This window comes from Aegilops tauschii, chromosome 6 (assembly GCF_002575655.3).
Source record: "Aegilops tauschii subsp. strangulata cultivar AL8/78 chromosome 6, Aet v6.0, whole genome shotgun sequence".
Lineage (NCBI taxonomy): Eukaryota > Viridiplantae > Streptophyta > Magnoliopsida > Poales > Poaceae > Aegilops > Aegilops tauschii.
The window spans coordinates 389,252,651-389,261,551 of NC_053040.3; positions in this window are offsets into that span (position 1 = coordinate 389,252,651).

Below are 8,901 nucleotides of genomic sequence, written 5' to 3' on the forward strand. Positions count from 1 at the left end.
CTTAAAAGGTGCCTTTAAGTATCTGCATAGAAAGGCAAATCGCAAGTCTCAAGGCGGCTTACCACCCTGAGAATCAGGTGTTTAAGATGGATAACCCGGAATATGAATCAAAAAAGACCGGTCCTTAGTTATACTCTGAACATAGCCGTGATAACACACTTAACGGCCTGTAAGCAGACTTCCGGATTAAATAACCCGGGTAGCACGGTTGGTATCTTAACTCTAATTTACTTGCCTTGATGACATCCATGATGTTCAACTAACAAGATAAACCAAAATTAAACCGGCAAGTGAGATCCGGCCATGCACACTTTGTCATAATCAGAGTAAACTTGTGATAAATCAGAACTTAGGGGCTTCCAGTTCGAATACGACCAGAGACCCGGCCCAAAAGGGGTTAAGCCAAGATTCGGATACGATCATATAGCCCCCAGTGGGTGTGGCGATGCCAATCAAGAGGGTACCGACAGCTATGTTCTCTTTGGTTCGAATACGACCCATGTTTGAACAGGAAGCCCCCAAGTGATTCTTAAAATTGTTTAACGACGCTGATTCGAATACGATCCACGTCGGTTCTCAGAGGGGTTAAACTGTGATTCAAATATGACCAAAGTTAACTTCCCAATGAGCTCGGCACTTTGCCGATCAAGTGGGTATCGACAGCTATGTTCTCTTTGGTTCGAATACGACCCATGTTTGAACAGGAAGCCCCCAAGTGACCTTACTGCTTACGGCTAGACTCGAATACGATCATAAGCCGGATCCTCCTTTAAATCAGCATGTAAAAAAGAACACACGCATAATTGGAGGAGAAAAAAGGACAGAGGTCCTGCTTTATTGCTTATCATAATATATACATGTCTGAGATAAATATGTACACCACGAGAGCCGGTAGCTCAAGTGTAGTAAGGCCGAAGCTGAGCTATATTCCACGGCCGACGGGTCTCCTCCTCAGATTTACGCGAATCTTTATGTTCCCGAATATCAATGAGGTAATATGACCCGTTGTGCAAGTTTTTACTGACCACAAAGGGCCCTTCCCAAGGTGGGGATAACTTGTGTGCATCTGTTTGATCCTGGATGAGTCGGAGCACAAGGTCACCTTCCTGGAAGACCCGGGATTTGACCCGGCGGCTATGATAACGGCGCAGGTCTTGTTGGTAAATCGCTGAACGGGCTGCTGCCACATCACGCTGTTCGTCCAACAAGTCCAGAGCATCTTGGCGCGCCTGTTCATTATCCGTCTCAACATTAGCCGCCACACGAGGTGAATCGTGACGGATGTCGCTGGGGAGGACTGCTTCTGCTCCATAAACCATGAAGAAAGGTGTGAAGCCTGTAGACCTGTTAGGAGTAGTGTTGATGCTCCATAAGACGGAGGGCAACTCCTCCACCCAACAACCCGGCGTCCGTTGCAAAGGGACCAAAAGCCGGGGCTTGATACCCTTCAGAATCTCCTGGTTAGCTCTCTCAGCTTGACCATTGGATTGGGGATGAGCCACTGAGGAAACATCAAGTCGGATATGCTCTCGTTGACAAAACTCTTCCATAGCACCCTTGGATAGATTGGTGCCATTGTCAGTTATGATGCTGTGCGGAAAGCCGAAGCGGAAAATCACCTTTTTCATAAATTGAACCGCCGTGGCTGCATCGCACTTGCTAACTGGCTCAGCCTCCACCCACTTCGTGAATTTGTCAACTGCCACCAAGAGGTGGGTCTTCTTATCCTTGGACCGTTTAAAAGGCCCAACCATATCAAGCCCCCAGACCGCAAAGGGCCAAGTGATTGGGATCATCCTCAACTCCTGAGCCGGCACATGAGCCCGTCGTGAGAACCTTTGGCAACCATCACATTTACTGACCAAGTCCTCTGCATCAGCGTGAGCCGTCAGCCAATAAAAACCATGACGGAAAGCCTTGGCTACAAGAGATTTTGAGCCGGCATGATGACCACAATCCCCTTCATGGATCTCCCGCAAGATCTCTTGGCCCTCCTCAGGGGAGATACAACGTTGAAATACCCCCGAAACACTGCGATGATGTAACTCGCCATCGATGACGATCATTGACTTGGCCCGTCGGGTGATTTGCCTGGCCAAAGTTTCATCCTCAGGCAACTCTCCCCGGGTTATATAAGCCAGATATGGCATTGTCCAGTCTGGCGTGACATGAAGAGCCGCCACCAGTCGTGCCTCCGGGTCAGGGATAGCCAAGTCCTCTTCTGTAGGCAACTTAACCGAGGGGTTATACAGGACATCCAGGAAAGTGTTAGGCGGCACCGGCTTTCGCTGAGAGCCTAGCCGGCTTAAAGCATCAGCCGCCTCGTTCTTCCTGCGATCAATGTGCTCCACTTGGTATCCCTAGAAATGCCTAGCAATGGCATCAACCTCGCGGCGATAAGCCGCCATGAGAGGATCCTTAGAATCCCAGGTGCCGGATACTTGTTGAGCCACCAAGTCTGAGTCACCGAAGCACCTTACCCGGCTTAAGCTCATCTCCTTAGCCACCCGAAGACCGTGGAGCAAAGCCTCGTATTCAGCCGCATTGTTAGTGCAAGGAAACATCAACCGTAGCACATAATGGAACTTGTCACCTTTAGGGGAAGCCAATACAACACCAGCCCCCGAGCCCTCCAACTGTCTGGATCCATCGAAGTGGATAGTCCAATAAGTGTTATCCGGCTTTTGCTCAGGCACTTGAGACTCCGTCCAATCATTGATGAAATCCACCAAAGCCTGAGATTTAACAGCAGTGCGTGGCACATATTTGAGGCCATGAGGTCCAAGTTCTATAGCCCACTTAGCAATTCTCCCTGTAGCCTCTCTGTTCTGGATAATATCACCAAGAGGGGCAGAACTGACCACAGTGATGGGATGACCCTGAAAATAATGCGTGAGCTTCCGGCTCGCCATGAACACACCATATACGAGCTTCTGCCAATGCGGGTACCGCTGCTTGGACTCAATGAGCACCTCGCTGACATAATAAACCGGCCGCTGAACCGGATGCTCCTTACCCGCCTCCTTGCGCTCCATCACAATAGCCACGCTGACGGCTCGTGCGTTTGCTGCCACATATAGTAGCAAGGGCTCCTTATCAACCGGAGCAGCAAGGACGGGGGGCTCTGCCAGTTGCTTTTTCAAATCCTCAAAAGCGGTATTCGCTACATCATTCCAGACAAAGTTATCAGTTTTCTTCATCAACTGATATAGGGGCATAGCCTTCTCACCCAAACGGCTTATAAACCGGCTTAAAGCAGCGATGCGACCCGCCAAACGCTGAACGTCATTTATACATGCCGTCTTAGCTAGGGAGGTGATAGCCTTGATCTTCTCCGGGTTAGCCTCAATGCCTCTGTCAGAAACCAAGAAACCCAATAGTTTGCCTGCAGGAACACCAAAAACACACTTGGCCGGGTTAAGCATCATCTTATAGACCCGGAGATTATCGAAGGTTTCCCTTAAGTCATCTATCAGGGTTTCCTCTTTGATGGATTTAACCACAATATCGTCCACGTAAGCGTGAACATTGCGCCCGATCTGTTTATGAAGACAATTCTGTACACAACGCTGGTAAGTCGCCTGTGCACACTTGAGTCCGAAGGGCATAGACACATAGCAGAAGGCTCCAAAGGGAGTGATGAACGCCGTCTTCTCCTGGTCCTTAACTGCCATTTTAATCTGATGATACCCGGAATAAGCATCCAAGAAACTTAAGTGTGCACAACCTGCCGTAGCATCAATGATTTGATCAATACGGGGGAGAGCAAAAGGATCAGCCGGACACGCCTTGTTCAAATCCGTGTAGTCCACACACATCCGCCAGGTGCCGTTCTTCTTGAGCACAAGCACCGGGTTAGCCAACCATTCTGGGTGAAAAACTTCAACAATAAACCCGGCCGCCAAGAGCCGGGCCACTTCCTCACCAATGGCTTTCCGCCTCTCCTCATTAAACCGTCGAAGGAACTGTCTAACTGGCTTAAACTTCGGATCAATATTGAGAGTATGCTCAGCGAGTTCTCTAGGTACACCTGGCATGTCAGAAGGCTTCCATGCGAGATGTCCCTGTTCTCACGGATGAACTCGATGAGCGCGCTTTCCTATTTTGGATCCAGATTGGCACTGATGCTAAACTGCTGAGACGAATCCCCTGGAACAAAATCAACAAGCTTAGTTTCATCAGCCGACTTAAATTTCATCGCCGGCTCAGCATCTGTAGTCGGCTTCTTTAGAGAAGTCATGTCTGTTGGGTCAACATTGTCTTTGTAAAACTTCAACTCCTCTGTTGCACAAACAGACTCTGCATAAGCTGCATCACCTTCCTCACACTCGAGAGCCACTTTCCGGCTGCCGTGAACCGTGATGGTCCCATTGTGACCCGGCATCTTGAGCTGTAAGTACACGTAACACGGCCGTGCCATGAACTTGGCATAAGCCGGCCGTCCAAATATAGCATGGTATGGACTTCTTATCTTGACCACCTCAAAGGTCAATTTCTCCACCCTGTAGTTGTTCGCATCACCAAAAGCCACTTCTAATTCGATCTTGCCGACTGGATAAGCCGATTTACCAGGTACCACACCATGGAAGATAGTGTTTGACTGGCTGAGGTTCTTATCAACCAGCCCCATACGGCGAAAAGTCTCGTAATAGAGGATGTTGATGCTGCTACCTCCATCCATGAGTACCTTTGTGAACTTATAACCTCCCACCTGAGGTGCTACCACTAAGGCCAAGTGGCCTGGGTTATCCACCCGGGGAGGGTGATCCTCCCTACTCCACACTATAGGCTGCTCAGACCACCGTAAGTAGCGTGGAACCGCCGGTTCAACAGCATGAACAGCTCTCTTGTGAAGCTTCTGATCCTGTTTGCACAAACTGGTGGTGAACACATGATACTGTCCACCGCTAAGCTGCTTTGGGTTGGTCTGATAACCCCCCTGCTGCTGTTGATGACCCTGACCAGACTGTTGATTAAAGCCCCCTTGACCATTCTGAGGACCGGAATTTGAGCCGCCGCCCGGGCCATGAAAGCCGCCGGCGCCTGAGCCGCCGCCCGGGCCATTGTAGCTCTTAAAGGCCTTCATGATTGCGCAATCCTTCCACAGATGAGTCGCTGGCTTTTCTCTGGAGCCATGCCTCGGACAAGGTTCATTCAACAGCTGCTCCAGCGTTGGACCTGACCCGCCGCCTCGGGGAGGGGGCCTCCCCTTGCGTCGCTGGTTATTCCCTCGGGAGTTGGCGTTGGCTACAAACTCTAGGCTGCCATCGGCCTTACGCTTGCCTCCTCCTTGGTTCCCCGGGTTAAACTGAGGACCCTTGCCATTGCCGTTCTTCTTTCCCTTCCCTGTCCTTTCATCGTCTGAAGGGGGATCCTTGGTACCATCAGAATCGGCGTACTTGACAAGAGCCGCCATTAGCGTACCCATATCAGTGCAGTCACGTTTAAGCCGCCCAAGTTTCATCTTTAGGGGCACAAAGCGACAGTTTTGTTCCAACATTAAGACTGCAGAGCCGGCATCCATCTTATCCGACGAATGTATGGTCTCCTTGACCCGGCGAACCCAATGGGTCGTGGATTCGCCCTCCTGCTGCTTGCAGTTAGTTAGATCCACAATTGACATAGACTGCCTACAGGTATCTTTGAAGTTTTGAATGAACCGGGCTTTCAGCTCAGCCCAAGATCCAATGGAGTTCGGTGGTAGCCCTTTCAACCACGTGCGGGCAGTTCCATCTAACATCATGGTGAAGTATTTGGCCATGGCCGCCTCACTGACTTCCAGCAATTCCATAGCCATCTCATAACTCTCAATCCAGGCTGCAGGCTGTAAGTCCGCTGTATAGTTAGGCACCTTCCTAGGGCCCTTGAAGTCCTTAGGTAGACGTTCATTACGGATGGCTGGCACCAAACAAGGAACACCCCCGGTCCTGGTAGAAACACCCACATCAACGGACGTCGTCGGATAAGCCGGGGGGTCTGGTAAGCAGTCAACTGAGGCACCTGCTCCGCCTCTTGCCGCGCTTGGTCTGCTGCATAAAAGGCTCCGTTATGAGCCGGGCCATGGCCAGGGGGCGGGTCATGGCGTCGGACATTACTTGAGCCGGTTGCTGAGACCATGTGCCTGCTGTAACTCGGGCTCTGGCCTGGACGAGGGGTCGAGTGGATCCTGTCCCGGCTGTAGGAGTACGCCTCTTGCTGTGCTAGTGCCGTCTGCAGGAGTTCCCTGACCCGGCGGGTTTCGATGGCCACCGGAGAGTCGCCGTCAACGGGGAGAGCCGCCAGCCGTGCTGCCGCAGCTACCATGTTCTCCAGCGGGTTATCGTAATGACCCGGGGGTATTGGCACATACTGAGGCGGGGCAGGGGGCACCTGGGGAGGCCCCATCACTCGTGGCTGAATAAGGGGTCCCGACCCGGGCGCAATGACCCCTGGCGGGTTACTAGACCCTGCACCCGGCGTGTTGAAGAGATTGCGTGGATCGTAAACCAGCGGGAGTCGAGACTGGGCCTTCTGATGCCTCCTTCTCATGACCTCGTTGGCCGCGTTCTGATCCATCGTGAGTTGGAAGGACTGCGCCTGAATCAGCTGAGTCCGGGCGTCGAGAGCCGCCCGCTCCGCAGCCAGCCTGATTCCTTCCGCTGCCAGATCCTCTTTAGCTTTTATCAGATCCAATTTTAACTGTGCCACCTCAGCATCATGCTGAGCTTGATTCGCCGGGTCAACCGTGGCGGTTAACAGGGCCGCCATTTTGTCCGTGAGATCCATCAGCACCTGAGCCGGAGAAGGCACCGGGTTTCCCGATCCAGCAGCGGAGTTCTGAACAGGCTGTGCACCAGCCATAAAAACTCCAACCTGACTTGGCGGCTCAAAGACGTCCGGAATACTGTCGTCGTCGGAACAACCCATGAGCCTGCCATCTTGAAGTTGGTACAGCGAGTTTGATTCATCGGTGGCCGACTCGCCGTCGGAGCCGGCGGCCGTCTCATCACCGGATCCAGATCGATCGGAGAGTCCTCCATGGATACACCCCACAAAAGCATGCTTTAAGGCAGGCCGGGCCCGGGCGGGTCGTGCACGCTGAGCCGTTTCGATGAGATCGGCGCAGAGATCCGGCTCGGGGCCTGGCTCACCAATCTTGCCAATGAAGACATGAATTCCGCCAAAGGGAACCCGGTACCCGTACTCAATTGAGCCGGCGTCGGGGCCCCAGTCCGCATCGTTGATGTAGAGCTTGCCGCGACGACTCTTGGTCATCCGGCCCACAGCGTATCCCTTGAGCCCTTCGAAGCTGCCCTTCAAGAACTCAAATCCACCGTGCGCGAGCCCCACGGTGGGCGCCAACTGTCGTGGAGTTGTCATGGCAGATGTCCTCGAGCTAGGACTTAGTCGTGGAGCCATCGCAACTAGGAAGCTTGAAGGGGTTATGCGGGACAAGGAACACGAAGGTTTATACTGGTTCGGCCCCTTACGGTGAAGGTAAAAGCCTACGTCCAGTTTGAGGTGTTATCGATTAGGGTTACGATCGCCAGGGAGCTAAATAGCTATGCCCGGCTCTCGATGAGATTGTTGTCGCCCTCGAACCGCTGCCGGGTCGTCCCTTTATATAGGGAGGCTGACGCCCAGCAGCCCTTAGAGTCCCGGCCGGCTCATAAGAACGTCCGGCTCGGACTCTAAACTATACTTGCCTTACACTACAAGTCTACTATAATAATGATTGTAACTACAGGCCCTAAGCCATATCCGGGTCTCAACCCATCTCTGGCCCATCGTCTTGAAACTTGGCTCCGGGCTTCTGGCAATGACCATCCGAAGAGTAACCCGGCCCCTCCTGGCGGGTGACTCTAAGGTCTATATCCTCAACACTTTGGGTGTTAATCACATAGCAATGTGAACTAGATTATTGACTCTAGTAAACCCTTTGGGTGTTGGTCACATGACGATGTGAATTATGGGTGTTAATCACATGGTGATGTGAACTATTGATGTTAATCACATGGCGATGTGATCTAGATTATTGACTCTAGTGCAAGTGGGAGACTGAAGGAAATATGCCCTAGAGGCAATAATAAGTTATTATTTATTTCCTTATATCATGATAAATGTTTATTATTCATGCTAGAGTTGTATTAACCGGAAACTTAGTACATGTGTGAATACATAGACAAACAAAGTGTCACTAGTATGCCTCTACTTGACTAGCTCGTTGATCAAAGATGGTTATGTTTCCTAGCCATTGACATGAGTTGTCATTTGATTAACGGGATCACATCATTAGGAGAATGATGTGATTGACTTGACCCATTCCGTTAGCTTAGCACACGATCGTTTAGTATTCTGCTATTGCTTTCTTCATGACTTATACATGTTCCTATGACTATGAGATTATGCAACTCCCGTTTACCGGAGGAACACTTTGTGTGCTACCAAACGTCACAACGTAACTGGGTGATTATAAAGGTGCTCTACAGGTGTCTCCAAAGGTACTTGTTGGTGGCGTATTTCGAGATTAGGATTTGTCACTCCGATTGTCGGAGAGGTATCTCTGGGCCCACTCGGTAACGCACATCACTATAAGCCTTGCAAGCATTGCAACTAATGAGTTAGTTGCGGAATGATGTATTACAGAACGAGTAAAGAGATTTGTCGGTAACGAGATTGAACTAGGTATTAAGATACCGACGATCGAATCTCGGGCAAGTAACATACCGATGATAAAGGGAACAACGTATGTTGTTATGCGGTTCAACCGATAAAGATCTTCGTAGAATATGTAGGAGCCAATATGGGCATCCAGGTTCCGCTATTGGTTATTGACCAGAGAAGTGTCTCGGTCATGTCTACATAGTTCTCGAACCCGTAGGGTCCGCACGCTTAACGTTCGTTGACGATATAGTATTTATG